We start from the raw sequence: 16,414 nt of genomic DNA, 5'->3' as shown, positions 1-16,414 counted from the left end.
TCTGCTGCGCTGCCCCTATCGATTGTAAGTCAAAATGGGGAAATTCCACCAGGTCCTTGAGGCTTCGGCTGAGCCTGCCTGCCAGACTTGAAAGTTTTCCATGGAGACACTCGGAGCATCACAAATGCGACTCCGCACAACAAAGGCGGTTCGGGGGATTTTGCAAGCCAAGCAGCAGAAGCCGAGAGGAGGCGGGATGATCTAGCTTTAGAGCGCCAGATCCCAGCTGAGTCTCTGAGCAGGATGCGTAAAGGATCCCTGTGACCCAGTTAGGCTCACCCAAATGCTCAGAATGGTTCTGCTTCCCAGCCGCGCTCTTTGCAAGAGGCAGATCCGTTCGTCTTTGGATATTTTTTTGTGGCTCAGTTTGTCCCTGTTTGGGTTACTGGTTGGGTTTACACTTAGCTTAACAGAGCGGGGAAATGTACCTCTTTCGTCAGCTCTGTGTTCCCGGGTGAAAAGTCTTGTATTTGTAGCCTAATAGCAAAAGTTACTCCATGGTTCAGAAATGGATGCTGAATCCCTCCTGCTCTCTGTCGCTCTCTCTCTCTGTCTGGAAATGAAAGTGCCCAGCCACTTTGGAAGGAAGGTAAGCACGAGGAAAAAACACCTGTAGATAATAACAATAATAGTAATAGTAATAGTAGTAGTAGTAGTAGTAGTAGTAATAATAATAATAATAATAATAATAATAATAATAATAATAATAATAATAATAATAATAATAATAATAAAACAAAAAACTTAGTTGTACCATGCCCATCTGACCGGGTTGCCCCAGCCACTGTGGGTGGCTTACAGCTTATATAAAAACATAGTAGTAGTAGTAGTAGTAGTAATAATAATAATAATAATTTATTATTCATACCCCACCCATCTGGCTGGGTTTCCCCAGCCACTCTGGGTGGTTCCCAACCTAATATTAAAAACATGAAAAAACATGAAATATCCAGTTTTATATCCAGTAAAATATTAGTAAAATATGGATTAGACGCCCCTGACTCCATGGATGAAAAAAGACAATATGAATGCAATGAAACAAGAAACAAGTAAAGCAAAATTAACTGGCAGCTTCTCGTTCCATGGCATCCACGTTCGAGATCAGGAGCAGAGAAGGAACACCTCCCTCTCCAACAGAGTTTTCTATCGACTTAACGAAGAGCTTCCTGGGTCAGGCCCAAAGTCCAGCCTCCTGTTCTCCCAGTGGCCGACCAGATGCCACAGCGGAAATCCCCCCTGTAGGGTTTGAGCCCAAGCGCAACTCTCTCCTCCGGTGCTTCCCAGCGCCTCCACTTTGGAACTCCCTGCCTATTGAGATCAAGCTGGCAACTTGATTCATTTTTGGCAGCTGCTAAAAGCATCCTACCCAGAGGCGTAGAAATGCCGGTGTGAATTTTAACTTTTTGTACGTGTTTGAAGTATTGTCATTGTTTAATGGATTTTATTGTTTTATCTTTTGGTAAACCACTTTCAGGTGCTTTAAAACAACAACAACAATTTAATGGAATAAAAACAAGGGGTTGGTGAATGTTTCTCTAAAAATAAGGAGCAACTGAGCTCTGGGAGTGGGACTCCTCAGCTCCAACGCCTTGCAGATCTCTGGCTTTTCCTTGAAGCGGTTGGGGGACATGCAAAGCTGATGGGAGAACCAACTGATTTCGAAGCCCCCCTGCGTCAGGGGCGGGTCGGTGGGGCTGCCGACGTCTCCTTCACGAGCCGCTCCTGCTGCAATAAAGAATTAATGGTGGGCAATTTATTAGCACAACTCTCATTAGTTTAATTAGATTACATTCTTTCCCTCTTTGCTGGCTTCTAATTTGGCTATATGAGAATGAAAGTTGAATATTAATTTCCATGTGTTTATTCAGACTTAATGAACTGATTGGGAGGCTGCGCCGCGTTTCACATCTGAGTCTCTGAGTGCAGTTTAGCCCTTTTTGTTTAATGGGGACGTCCGTTTGGATGAAGACTTCAAGGCAAACAATAGGCAGGGAGTTCACTCTGTGCACGTGGAGAGGAGGCTGCAGGCTGTGCGAGGAGCCACCGAGGGAGGGATCCGAGATTTGGGCATGAATGTTTCATCTCTCTCTTTGATGCTGCATTTAACCTATAAACGAAACGTTTGACTGTTAGGCTTTCCTTTCGCTCCACAGCAGTGAAGGCCTGCCCAGTTTTCTTATCGAGCCAGATCACCTCTGAAGGGTTGCGTTGGTACAACAACATACAGCTCCCGCAGGGGGTCAGACTAGATGACGCTTTGGGTCCCTTCCCACTCCACAACTCTATGAAGACATGGATTATTTAGTCTGGAGACAGCAGTGGCCCCCGTCAGTTCATGAAATCAGCCATCCCTTCCCGAAATGCAGACCCCTTTCGGACCTTCAGGGGAGGTCAAATGTTAAGGAGATAACTTGGGTTATGTTCTTCTTGAGGCCAAATGTGCCATTTGTTAACCACTACAAACCTCTGAATGGAGCTGCTGCCTAAGAATTTATTCTCCGCTTTCCATTGAGGGCTCCTTTACGGAGTATAAAATTTCCTCATCTCTCTCTCCCCCACTCCACCCCATCTATCAAGTGGAAGAGAGATCCTGAGTTGCATTTGCTGTTATTCCAGAGCCTGCGACCATCGAAAGGTGGGAACCACAATGACAACCACACAGCAGGGATGCTTTTCGAAGGACTCTCCTCCCCTGCCCTGTCCCGGTGGAGGAGGACAACTACGTACAGTGGTACCTCGGGTTAAGAACTTAATTCGTTCTGGAGGTCTGTTCTTAACCTGAAGCACCACTTTAGCTAATGGGGCCTCCCACTGCCTCTGCACGATTTCTGTTTTCATCCTGAAGCAAAGTTCTTAACCCGAATTACTATTTCTCGGTTAGTGGAGACTGTAACCTGAAGTATCTGTAACCCGAGGTACCACTGTACTGTAAAATAAAAGTGTAGCCGTATATATTTAAAATAAAAGTGTGGCCGTATATATTGGAAGCCTGCTCCTCTGCTCCTCTAGCTTGGGGAAGATACCTGCCAGCGAGGGCCGGATCTGGGTTTGATGAGGCCCTCAGCTCCTGAAGGTAATGGGGCCCTTTCTATGTCCAGCTGTTGTTTGCCACCAACCCATGGCTGCTGTTTTTGTGTTGAATATATGCTATATGGTAATTTATGGACCTCATAGGTAGCTCAAGCCATTTGAACATACAGAATGTAGGCACCCAATATCTAGAAAGGAGCAAACCAGGGATATTTGAGGGAGCAGGCTAGCAGGCGGGGCCCATGACTTACACCATTGGAGCCCACACAACACAAAACACTGTTGCTGGATGTAGGTTTTATTTCATTTGTTTTTTACGTTATATTCTGGAGATGTACATCCAGGTTTCCCCCCCCCCCTTTAATTTTTTTGGGTGTCCCCAAGAGAGTGGGGCCCTAAGCTATAGCTTGTTTAGTAAAGGTAAAGGGACCCCTGACCATTAGGTCCAGTTGTGGCCGACTCTGGGGTTGCGGCGCTCTTCTCGCTTTATTGGCCGAGGGAACTGGCGTACAGCCTCCGGGTCATGTGGCCAGCAGGACTAAGCCGCTTCTGGCGAACCGGAGCAGCGCACGGAAACGCCGTTTACCTTCCCACCTATTTATCTACTTGCACGTTGACATGCTTTGGAACTGCTAGGTTGGCAGGAGCAGGGACCGAGTAACAGGAGCTCACCCAATTGCGGGGATTCGAACCGCCAATCTTCTGATCGGCAAGCCCTAGGCTCTGTGGTTTAACCCACAGTGCTTGTTTAGCTTATACGTAAATCCGGCACTGCTCCCAGCAGGCAGAGAATAACAGCATAATGGAATCATGGAATCGTAGGGCTGGAAGGGACCCAAAGGCCATCTAGTCCAATCCCCTGCAGTGCAGGAATCTCAGCTAAAGCATCCCTGACAGCTGGCCATCCAACCCCTGCTTCAAAGGAGAGTCCACCACCTTCCAAGGGAGTCCTTTCCACTGTCAAACATCTCTTACTACTGGACAGTTCTTCCTCAAATGGAGTCAGAATCTCCTTTCTTATAACTTGAATCCATTGGTTCTGGCCCCACCTTCTAGAACAGCAGAAAACAAGCTTGTTCCCCCTTCCGTGTGACAACCCTTCAGGTATGTGAAAGTGGTTCTCGTATCTTCTCTCCCAACTCCCTCGACCCTTCTTCAGAAATAGGAGTCTGGTTTCCAGGCTCTTGATTATCTCGGTCGCTCTCCTCTGCACACCTGCCAGCTTATCAATATTCTTCTTAACTCGGGTTGCCTGAGTGACAGCCAATGTCACTTAGACGACAACCAGAAAAGTATTTCACGCGGAGGGAAAAGGCCCTGCAAAATCGCACCTCTTTCTCCTGCTCCCCCTTTCCAGCGCAGAGAGCACTGTCTTTTGCGCATGAACAGAACGGCCTGCGGTTGTCTGATGCCTGGCAGCCTGAATTTCATTTTTGCTCATATTAAAATGGAACTTGTTACGGCAGCAACTGGTCTTTTCATCAGGCGAGGGGTCAAGAAGGAGCCCCAGGGAGGTTTTGCAGGCAGCTTCTGCTGCGAAGGGGCCTCCTTCTTCTCTCCCTTCTTTTTTTTTTATTAAATATTTATTAGGAATTTTCCTTTTTAAAAAGCCAAAAAGAAAAAAGAAAAAGAAAAATTAAAAATATATACAATTTGCAATCCTTATTTTCAATAACATCTTTCCCTGACTTCCCCACACCTCCCCTTCTTATATTCCCGTTCGAATTGTAAATCCAACAAGTTCTTATACCCATTTTTTAATCTTTTTATACTTAATTCATTTTTAAAAACCAATTTTACCTTATAAACCTCAAAATTTATACCTCAGTCCTCATTCTTAAGTCCTTTTTTCTAAAGTCGACCCAAATTCCTTTCCATGAATTCCCCACTTTTCATACTGATATCAAAACAGAATAAAAGAAAAAGACAAATTATATTTGTACACACTTTGGATCCCCAAACCCCACCCCATCCCCTTTCCCGGTTTCAATCCCCAACAAATGTCCATCAGTCTTAGTCTGCTATCAGCCTGGAGATCTCACATCTGAGGCCCTTAATTGTCTCTCAGTTCCTCTCTGCTGGATTTTTTGATAGTCCTTAATATTAAACACCAAATCTCGGAGATGCTCTAATCCGATGGGGACAATGCTTCCTCCAGCCAGACCTCCATGCTTAAAAGTGGAGCCCAAATCTTGTTTCTTATTCCTTTCAAGTCCAAATGTCCACAAAGCTCCAGCTTTCACCTTAATCAAATTTGTAATCCTTAGATCTTCAGATCTCCACATATAGAGATCTCTCCATTCTTCAGTCTCCAATTTGGACCAGATTTTCATCATCCAATTCTTGTTTTCCTTTGTAGCCATCATGTCAGGACTCTGGCTCTCCTTTGTCATCTGCAACACCACATCTCCTCCTTCCCTTTCCTCAGAAACAACATATGTCTCTTTCTCCACACTCTCAAAGTTCTCAACTTTCTCCTCTTGTCCAGCTGCATGAACTTCCCGGATCAAATCCTTATCAAATTCAATGCACTTGTTTACTGTTAAGTCCAGGGTTGCAACGTTAGTAGCCAAAACATCAATTTGGCCTTGTAACTTTCCCAAGAGAAAGAAAATTCTGTCCAATTTAGCTTGAGTTTTCCCTCCTTCAGCCATTCTTGTAATGTCCCGAAACCCCCTCTAGAGGGATTTTAGTTACTTAGTATTCCATCCAGTTCAAATCCAAAAATCAAGTTAGTTTGTATCAGTTCTTCCTTGTTTTCAACAAAATATAACCAAATTGTAACAAATATATCCAACAGAGATAGAAAACAAAGATCGCTTTTTCCGTCTTGACAGCTAGTTTGACAGCTGTCAAGCTCTTCAATATCTCTCCAGCAGGCTTTCTCGCGGATCACTCCCGGGTCCGGGAGGGGTGACACTTCAGCTCCAAAAATTGACTCTTATCCTCCAGTAGAAATTACTTAAACCGCCAAATTGTGAAATTAATATCTTTTGCCCAATAAGAAGGAAAAAATCCTCTCGACCTTAGTTAGTTAGTCCTTGCTTTAGATTATTTATAAGACGGGGAGACGGACTTCCTGTTTACGTCTTCCCCGATCATGCCTAATTCAACAAAAAATTTCCTTTAAAAGTCCAATTTCCGTACTACTCACGGGTTGCTGCTGTAGGGTCCAATTGTTCACAAGAAGAAGTCAGCGCTCTCCGACCATGGCATGCGGCTTCACTCCGTAGGAGAAGCAGTCGACTCAAAGCACCATGCCACTCACCCCGTCTCCCATTCCGAAGCCTTTAAAAAGGCTCCTTCACGGGTCGGGGGGGGCGCAAATGGTGCCCGCCGAGTCACCAGGTTCACAGGCTTCCCTGCCTGTGATTTTTAAGGGTCCCCGCGTCGCCGCAGCGGCAAGACCCGATCCTACGGAGCCGATTCCCTCCGGAGCTCAGAGGGAACCCGCCATTAGCCGATCGCGCTAAGCCGGAAGTCCTTCTTCTTCTCTCCCTTCTTGCCTCTCCCATTTAAGAACTGGGCACGGTTGTTGCTTATTCACAGAATCACAGAATTGTGGAGATGGAAGGGATCCCAAGGCTTGTCCAACCCTCTGCAATGACTGTATTCCCTCATACACACCAATAATAATAATAATAATAATAATAATAATAATAATAATAATAATACTTTTATTTGTATCCCACCCTCCCCAGCTGAAACCAGGCTCAGGGCAGCTAACATCAAATATATAACATTAGTATAAAACCAAACAATAATTAAATTACCTCCTGAAAACAAGTCAGGATCAAATTAAAATCTAATTACCATAAGACGCACCTAGTTTTTAGAGAAGGAAAACAAGAAAAAAATATATTCTGAATGAAAGAGTGGATGTATGATTTTTGTGGTTCATGCTGTGGCCAGAGACATGTGATCTGATGGTGAATTTGGGGTGACCCAATGCAAAAATCCTGAGGATCCATGTGGATCCATGCTTTGTAACCATATTTTTGCGCCATTGCAGCCCCAGGGAACAGTGGGTGCGTGATTTTTTTAGTGCAGGCTGTAGCCATGGACATGCTGTGTGATCTGATGCTGAATTTGGGGTGACCCAATGTAAAAATCCTGAGGATCCATGGGCTTTTACCTCCCCTCTCCCAGGCAGCCTCCGCTAGCGTCCCTTATCTCTCTCCCCGATTGGTAAATGATCAGTGGCTTCATTTCAACACCCTCTTCCCTCTTTCTAAAAATAAAAGCACGATCTGCTTTTTGCCCCTGGGCAATTCAGCTCCAGGGACCACACATTCGCTCCACAAGACGCACAGACATTTCCCTTTACTTTTTAGGAAGAAAAAAGTGTGTCTTATGGAGCAAAAAATACAGTAGATGGCTTTCCACAGGATGAGAGTTGGGAACAGTAAATGCTCATCCCCGTAGCGGGGGAAGACTTTTTCCAATTTCAGCAGCACCCTGTGTGAGGCCAAAATAGGCCCCCTTCTGCCTCTCACCTTCCGCTCTGCGCATGCACCAAGTCATAGCTGTGATGCCCAGTGGCACCAGTTGGGGGAGCCAGTTGTGCTGCCTTAAATCCACCTCTGCCCTGGCTGGGAGATCTTCTGAGGAGGCCCTTCTCTTGGCCCTAGCACCCCACAGGATCATTTGGTGGGGATGTGGGAGAGGGACTTCTCAGTGGTGGCTCCTCCCAGGCAACTTTGGAACTCCCTGCCTAGAGGAGCCGGACTGCCTCCCTCCTTGCTGTGCTTCCCCTGGCAAGCAAATACCTTTTTTTTTTATCCCAACAGGCCTTTGAAAAGTGAGTGTTTCTTTTCTTTTTTCCTTTTGATACTGCCATGCTGTTTTTATTATCTGCATAGATTTGTGTTTTCTATTGTGTCGATCCTTTTACAGTTTAATTACTTTTTATGATTGTCTTTTATATGTTTTTTAGCTTTCTGCATTGTATCTGCATTGGTTGAAACAGCCTTCAGTGGTGATCTGGGGAAAAGGCAGAATATAAATTAATATTATGACGATAATAGTCTCCAGCAAGTGGAGCATGAGAATATAGGATATAAAGTATAACTTTATAAATAATACAGAAGCTTTTCTACTAGGAATAACAGACACAGGTATAGCAAGAGAAGATCAGAAAATATTCCTCTATGTCACAGGAGCGGCAAGGATCCTAATTGCTAAAAACTGGAAAAAAGAAACTGTGCCAACAAAAAAGGAATGGCAAGACAAACTGTTAGAGTATATTGAACTGGCTAGATTAACAGAGGCAATGAGAGCTCACACTAGACAAGAGTTTCGAAAAGCATGGGGGAAATGCAGAGAAGACTTCACAAAACAGTGCCCTAAAAAACACTTGTTTTGATTAATGTCTGCAGGAGACTTTGTGGATGTTTAAGTTATAATTAGAAAAATCTTAATAATTATTCATAAAGGAAACAGCTTATAAGAAGTAAATAAGGAGGCCAGATACAGGATAAAGGAAGTCTCTTATTTGGTTGTTTGTATTGTTGTATGTTATGCTCATTGTTATGTACAGTGGTGCCTCGCAAGACGAAAATAATCCGTTCTGCGAGTCTCTTCGTCTAGCGGTTTTTTCGTCTTGTGAAGCAACCCTATTAGCGGCTTAGCGGCTTAGCGCTATTAGCGGTTTAGCGGATTAGCGGCTATTAAAGGCTTAGCGGCTTAGTGGCTAAAAGGCTATTAGCAGCTTAGCGGCTTAGAAAAAGGGGGGGAGCGAAAAAAAATCGGAACACTCTCAAGACGTTTTCGTCTTGCAAAGCAAGCCCATAGGGAAAATCGTCTTGCGAAGCAGCTCAAAAACTGAAAACCCTTTCGTCTAGTGGGTTTTCCGTCTTGCGAGACATTCGTCTTGCGGGGCACCACTGTACACGTTTAATGAGGGTGGGTTTCTGTATTGGGGGGTGGGGGGTTATGTTATGTTGTAAATAAAATTTCCAATAAAGATTTAAAATATAAAAGAGAATATAGGAAGAACTGGCTGCTGGGTCAGCCCAAAGGCCCGCTCCCTCTTCTCACAATCCTCAGCCAGATGCCTGTGAGAAACCCTTAATCAGGATCTGAACCCAAGAGTAACTCTCCCCTCTTGTGGTTTCCAGCAACTGGGATTCAGAACCATTGCTGTCTCTGACTGTGAAGGGAGAGAGATAGTCATCCTGGCCAGGAGGAGCCCTCCATGACCCTCAACTCTCTCTTCCTCCATGAATTTATCCAATCCTCTTTTAAAGCTGCCCAGATTGGTGGCCAGCCCTGTCTCCTGTGGCAGGGAGTTCCAGAGTTTAACTGTGTGCTACGTAGCCCCAACTTTCAGCTTTTTTTTTGGATGTCCCTGAGTTCTAGTATTGTGAGGGAGAAAAACTTTTTGCCACATCGTTTTACAAACTTCACTCATTTTACAAACTCTCATTCTCCTTATCTCTAAAGTCTCTTTTCCTCATGGGAGTCCCTCCACTCAATCCTTTCGACGGTCCTTTTCTGAACCTTTTCTGTTATGTACTGAGTTAAATAGCATCCAAAATGCAGCAGTCTGATTGGTCCTAGAACAATGGGATCCAGAATGCAGCAATCTGATTGGTCCTAGAACAATGGGATCCAGAATGCAGCAATCTGATTGGTCCACAGGAGCCACCCAATCCAGCTCCAGGTGGAAGTGAATCCGCAACCTGATTGGCCTACAGGAGAATCCCGGAATTAGCCAATCACATGGGGCCCATTGTGTAAATAATGTATATAAAGCAGACATTCTTGGGGGAACTTCCATTCCTCCTCACCAGTATGAGCGGAATAAAGAGCAGGAAATCCACTCTCGACTCCGAGTATATTTCATTTTCCAAATGCAGTATCTGTTTTGAGGGGAGGGGATCAGAATCGGGCACCGTTCTCCACAGGCGGCTGCACCGATCCTGCACATGCAAACAGAGCAGGCAGGCGAAGATGGGAAAGAGGGGGTTTCCCTCTTCCCGGCAGGATCTTTTCTGGGCCCAGAGGGGGCGTCTTGCAGCAGGATGGAGAGAAAGAGCTTCTGGGAACGAGAAAGTCCTTTTGCACTACTTGCTCCCCCTTCCAAGAGAGAGAGAGACTGAAAAACCACTCAAGACTGTGGTGGGTATCGGAAGGAAAAGGAAGAAATTAAATTACGCAGCAGTACAATGCAAAATCCTCCCCGAGGAAACGAGCGATCAATAAAAACCGCAGATGTTTTTTCTCTGGAGACGATTATGCAGCGGCAATTAAAGAGAGAGACCGAAAAAGAGGGGGTGGGGGTGGGGACCAAGATGGAAGGAAGGTAATTAAAGGGATGCGGAGGTTAGTTACAGCATGCCAGACGTGACCATACTGGGCTTGGCGCCTGATTCCTGAGATCTAGGAAATGGCAGCCTGCTTGAGTAGCAGGTGGGGAGGGGCACATCCCCAAAGAAAGGACACAGGATCCTCTTCCTCCTCTTCCTCCTCCTCCTCCTCTTCCTCCTCTTCATGAACCAGGAAGCCCCGCACTGGGAGAAGGAATAATAATAATAATAATAATAATAATAATAATAATAATAATATGTTATTATTTATATCCCGCCCATCCGGCTGGGCCTCCCCAGCTACTCTGGGCGGCCTCCAACAAAGCACTAAAATACAATAACCTATTAAACATTAAAAGCTTCCCTAAACAGGGCTGCCTTCAGATGTCTTCTAAAAGTCTGGTAGTTGTTTTTCTCTTTGACATCTGGTGGGAGGGCGTTCCACAGGGCAGGCGCCACCACCAAGAATGCCCTCTGCCTGCTTCCCAGCAACCTCACTTCTCACAGGGGGGGAACCGCCAGAAGGCCCTCGGAGCTGGACCTCAGCGTCCGGGCTGAATGATGGGGATGAAGATGCTCCTTCAGGTCTACTGGGCCATTTAGGGCTTTCAAGGTCAGCACCAACACTTTGAATTGTGCTCGGAAACGTACTGGGAGCCAATGTAGGTCTTTCAAGACCAGTGTTATATGGTCTCAGCGGCCGCTCCCAGTCACCAGTCTAGCAGACACTTTGGGCACTGAGTCCAGGCATTTCCTGGACTGAGCTGCGATGGCTCTGCTCTGCCTCCACAGACAAGGATAATATTATTATTATTATTATTATTATTATTATTATTATTATTATTATTATTAATACCCCACACATCTGGTTGGGTTTCCCCAGCCACTCTGGGCAGCTCCCAATCAAATATTAAAAACACAAAACGGCATTAAACATCAAAAACGTCCCTAAGCAGGGCTGCCTTCAGATGTCTTTTAAATGTAGGATAGTTGCTTATTAATATATACAGTGGTACCTCTAGATCCAAACGGGATCCGTTCTGGAGCCCCGTTCGCATCTGGAAGCAAATGAAACTAGCGAGAGCATGTCTGCATACACACGCGTCGCTTTCCCCCAGCTTCTGTGCATGTGCGTGATGTCATTTTGAGCATCTGCGCATGCGCAAGTGGCGAAACCCGGAAGTAATGCGCTCTGTTACTTCCGGGTTGCTGCAGAGCGCGACTCGAACGTGCTCATCCTGAAGCACATTCAACCCGAGATATGACTGTACAATAATATGCTTCCGAATGCCACTTGCTGGAAGCCAGAGGAGGGGAGGTCTGCTCCTGGGTGCCGTTCTGGCTTGATAGTGTCCTGCAGACGTCTGGTTGGCCGCTGTGAGAAGAACAGGATCAAGGCAGGCTACAGGCTTGGTCCATCAGGTTCTTCTGAGGTTCTCCTGGGTTTCTTGTAGGCATCTGGTCAGTGGACTTGGGAGATCAGAGTAGTCCCCTAAATGTTCCTGGTAAATTACAGTATGATAGTGTTAGAGCTAAGGGTGGCATTGTGGGTTAAACCACAGAGCCTAGGACTTGCTGATCAGAAGGTCGGCGGTTCGAATCCCCGCAACGGGGTGAGCTCCCGTCGCTCGGTCCCTGCTCCTGCCAACCTAGCAGTTCGAAAGCACGTCAAAGTGCAAGTAGATAAATAGGTCCCACTCCGGCGGGAAGGTAAACAGCGTTTCCGTGCTCTGCTCTGGTTTGCCAGAAGCGGCTTAGTCATGCTGGCCACATGACCCGGAATCTGTACGCCGGCTCCCTCGGCCAGTAAAGCGAGATGAGTGCTGCAGCCCCAGAGTTGGTCATGACTGGACCTAATGGTTAGGGGTCCCTTTACCTTTTAGTGTTAGAGCCTGGTGCTTCCTTCCTAAAGCCTGGGAAGCCTCTGTTTGGCTTAGGGAGGGAGGCACAATGTTGTCATGCTTGGCATTGGGACATTGGGATGTCATGCATACGATCTCTCTCTCTCACACACACACCCATTGCCCTAGCAAGCTGGTGCATCTGGGTCTAACTCTTCCCCTACAAAAGTTTCACCGCATGCCAGATCTGGTTGGCCACTGTGAGACCCAGATAATGGACCAGATGGACCACTGGCCTGACCCAGAAGGCTCTCCTGATGTTCTTGGTTTGATTTCCTATACATGCTTCAGCACCGGGACCCAAGGTGGTTGAAAGAATTTTAAAATGCAACATTGAAATCAAATTACAATCCCAGGAAGAGTTTGTGTAGTCAAAGACCAGGGTGAAGAGGATCGTGTTCTGCACACAATGGGAGCTAGATAATGAAGGTGTCAGGTGCCAGTTATATCACCACCTTCTGCATTAGGGGGCAACTGCATCATATGGAAAATTCCCTGAAAAACACATTATATAAAACAGCATTGCTAAATATGAATTCAGGGGGGGGGGAGAGAAAGAGAGAGACCCGACTAAGAGAACAGCCCTAAGCAAGGCTCATAAAATCCTGAATTCGAGAAGCACTCCCCCTCTGTATCTAATTATTCACAGAAAGCACACTTTACTCCATGCTCAAATAACATTTGGAAAGTCTATATTGCCAGAGGCACCAATTCCTACACTTCAATATGCTGAATTATCAGGTGAGACAGCAGAAAGAAAAAGAAACTCAGTATCTCCGAGTGGAAAGACTATAAAGCATTTTAGACTTTATCAGTTGACAACAAATGATCACTGAAACTTTTGGACACCCTGGGTGATGATATCCAAGGAGTAGCCCAACTGAAATCGATGGGCTAAAGTGATTTACGTCCATTGATTTGAGTTGGTCTGCTATGGGAATGACTTAGCGGGACACCACCTTCTCTTGCGGAATATAATTCAGTGATTGGGAAGCCCCCTGTTTACAAACTTGAAGATCTGCCCAATTACATCTCAAATGTAAAATAAAAAACAAAAATGTCCATATGGCATTACTGGGAGTTTTCCAACCATAAATAGGTTTTTGCTGCCTGTAGGGTTTTCTTTATTAACTGGCAGACAGATGTTCACCTTCCTGGAAAACTGGAACGTCTAAGATATTCATCGTCCTATTATCCTGACAGAAGACGTGTCTCCACATCCCCAGAGATAAGGGACTCAAAAGTTGACTCAGCTGCTCTGAATTTTCTTTCCATAGAATAAAAATATCACCAATGTGCCAAATGAGAAGGGTGAAGGAAATGGGGAGGGTCCATACCCCACCCTGGGAGGTGTCCTTGGCATTACTGTAGACGGTTTGTGATGGCCTGGGATTCGGACTCGGATGCTGAACCTGAGGGATCCCAGCCTGCACAAGAGTCCCCACCTCCAGAACCAGCTGAGCCGTGGCTGGGGCTTGAGCCTGATGGGTCCTCACCTGTGCTGGATCCTCAGGTGCAGACACCAGCTGAGTCTGCTCTGGCTCCTGAGGTGATGGAGGACCCATTGCCTGCAGGTGCTCCACTCTCAGCCCCATCAGAGGAAGCGGAGATTGCCTCTGGGTCCGGTAACCCTCCAGCCTCTCCTGAGCTGCAGAGGCTCAGGGCAGAGAGGCGGAGGGAACTAAGTTCCTGCAGGAGGAGTGCTCACCTCCAGGCCAGGAGAGGCGAGTCACCTGAGGATCGGGGCCGCCCTATGCCTCAGGGCAGATAAAAGCCAGTCAGCCCCAGTCCCAGGTTGCGGGAGCAACTTCGTTGGTTGACGGTTCCTGTCTGAACCCTGTCCTGCTGGAGCTCCTGACCTCACCCGACTCCCTGCCTTGCATCCAGCTTCAACTTTGACAGACGGCCTCAATACTGCACCCTCGACCTCGGACTGGACTCAGACCATGCCTCACGGAAACCCACGAGACCAGCACAAGTTTCATCCTTGGCCTCTGCTGGAAAACACTTGACCACCTCTTCTAAAAACCCAGCTCCATCTCTCATATGTGGCAGCAGGGATTCAAACAGCCTTGGGGTAGTTCTGAGCCACCATGAGGGTTGAGAAGAAGAAGAAGAAGAAGAAGAAGAAGAAGAAGAAGAAGAAGAAGAAGAAGAAGAAGAAATTGAAGGACACCCTCCCCCAGCCTCACACACACATGCCAGACAACGTGTCTTTCTTTGATCGACACACACTTTTTTTGAGAAGAGCATTTCATTTTCACTCTTCCCTCCATGAATGGCTGATACAAAAACCCTCCCAAAAATATCAGTTCATCTCTAATAAAAGCGGATTGTCCAAAGAGAATCTTGCTCTCAATTTCGATTTCTTCCATGCGGGGATTAGCTCTCTCTGGAGCTCAGATGCTAACTTGATCTGATTTTTTTTTTAAAAAAAAAACAACAACACAAGAACTTATTGCTAAAAGGAGGAGGAGGAGAAATCCCCCTTCCATGGTCTAATCTCTGCTGAAGAAGGGTGGGTGTGTTCTGAAGGCTCCCCCCCCCCCCCGCTATTGGCAATGTTCCCTATGGTGAGGAGTGGGATGCTTACGTCAAGTGATCTGGCATCCTTTGCCAGTGAAATATCTCCCTCCTGTGAAGTCTTGGTCTGTTTCAGTTTTGCAGTTAAAAAGTAATGAAGAGTCTGGTATGAATGCCTCATCGTGAGGTCTAAAGGGCTTTGGGGAACTCTTCAATGTAGGGAGACAAGGGATCTCCCCACAGAATCAAACTGGGACACGGGTGGCACTGTGGTCTACACCATTGAGCCTCTTGGGCTTGCTGACCAGAACGTTGGTGGTTCGAATCCCTGCGATGGGGTGAGCTCCCATTGCTCTGTCCCAGCTCCTGCCAACCTAGCAGTTCAAAAGTAGATAAATAGGGACTGCTGTGGCGGGAAGGTAAATGACATTTCTGTGCGCTCTGGTTTCCATCACGGTGTCTCGTTGCACCAGAAGCGGTTTAGTCCTTCTGGCCCCATGTGTGCTGGTCCCGTGGGTTACCCAAGAGGCGAGGTCCTAGTCCGGTCCGTGGTCAAAGGTGCAACGTGGAGGCAGTCAGTAGTAGCTGAAGCTGGGTGCAGGACAGGGAGTCGGGTGAAGTCAGGAACAGGCTTGCAAGCAGGGAGCCAGGGCGGGTCAGGAGCTCAGGCAGGAAAGCAGGACAGGGTTCAGGCAGGAACTAGCAACCAGCAATGTTGCTCCCACAACCTGGGACTGGGGCTGGCTGCCTTTAATCTGCCCCAAGGCATAGGGCGGCCCCGATCCTCTGGTGACTCGCCTCTCCTGGCCTGGAGGTCAGCATGCCTCCTGCGGGAACTTAGTTCCCTCCGCCTCTCTGCCCTGAGCCTCTGCAGCTCAGGAGAGGCTGGAGGGTTACCGGACCCAGAGGCAACCTCAGCTTCCTCTGACAGGGCTGAGAATGGAGCACCTGCAGGCAATGGGTCCTCCATCACCTCAGGAGCCAGAGCAGACTCACCTGGTGCCTGCACCTGAGGACCCAGCACAGGTGAGGACCCTTCAGGCTCAGGCCCCAGCCCCGGCTCAGCTGGTTCTGGAGGCGGGGACTCCTGTGCAGGCTGGGATTCCTCAGGTTCAGCATCCGAGTCCGAATCCCAGGCCATCACACCATGACCCAGAAAGCTGTCTGTGGACGAACACTGGCTTCCTCGGCCTGAAAACGGAGACGAGTGCTGCAACCCCATAGTTGCCTTTGACTGGACCTAACTGTCCAGGGCTCCTTGACCTTTTACCAATGATTTTACCCATTGCCTGATCCATCCGAAGCAGGGGGCAGCCTGAAGGAGAGATGAACTCCAGCACAATGTAAAGAACGGATAGCGTACAAAAGTCTCAACAACTTGGCACCAATTTACTCGAGAGATCACCTTACCCCATATATGCCCCCTCCTAGATTGGCAGAACTCACTCTCTTATAGCTCCACATCAGACCTGATCCTTTGGATACTATGATTATATAACAGATAGATTACAGTAAAAGATGCAGGAATAAAATTTAGAATTGGAACCCGTGAAGGGAAGGAAGGAGGTTTCAAGGTTCAAAAGAACCCCCTTTTTTAATGTATGGAAATGCTATGTTTACAGTGTATAACTTTTATGTAAAACTAATAAA

General features: G+C 46.9%; 2 long non-coding RNA genes across 4 annotated transcripts in view; both read right to left on the bottom strand.

Annotated features, from left to right (window-relative positions):
• The window catches only part of LOC308588254, a 62,591-nt gene extending 61,984 nt beyond the window's left edge, over positions 1–607 (bottom strand). For all 3 annotated transcript variants that reach the window (XR_014008609.1, XR_014008610.1, XR_014008611.1), the window contains exon 1: positions 429–607. This is a non-coding gene — a long non-coding RNA (uncharacterized lncRNA). The remainder of the gene's footprint in view (positions 1–428) is intronic.
• LOC308588249 overlaps positions 1–16,414 on the bottom strand; it is a 665,218-nt gene that overhangs the window by 331,115 nt on the left and 317,689 nt on the right. The gene's annotated exons all lie outside the window — the stretch shown is intronic.

Source organism: Podarcis bocagei, assembly GCF_964188305.1.
Source record: "Podarcis bocagei genome assembly, chromosome: 1".
NCBI lineage: Eukaryota > Metazoa > Chordata > Lepidosauria > Squamata > Lacertidae > Podarcis > Podarcis bocagei.
Note: the sequence above shows the minus strand (reverse complement) of the source record. Positions and strands in the feature narration are given on the sequence as shown.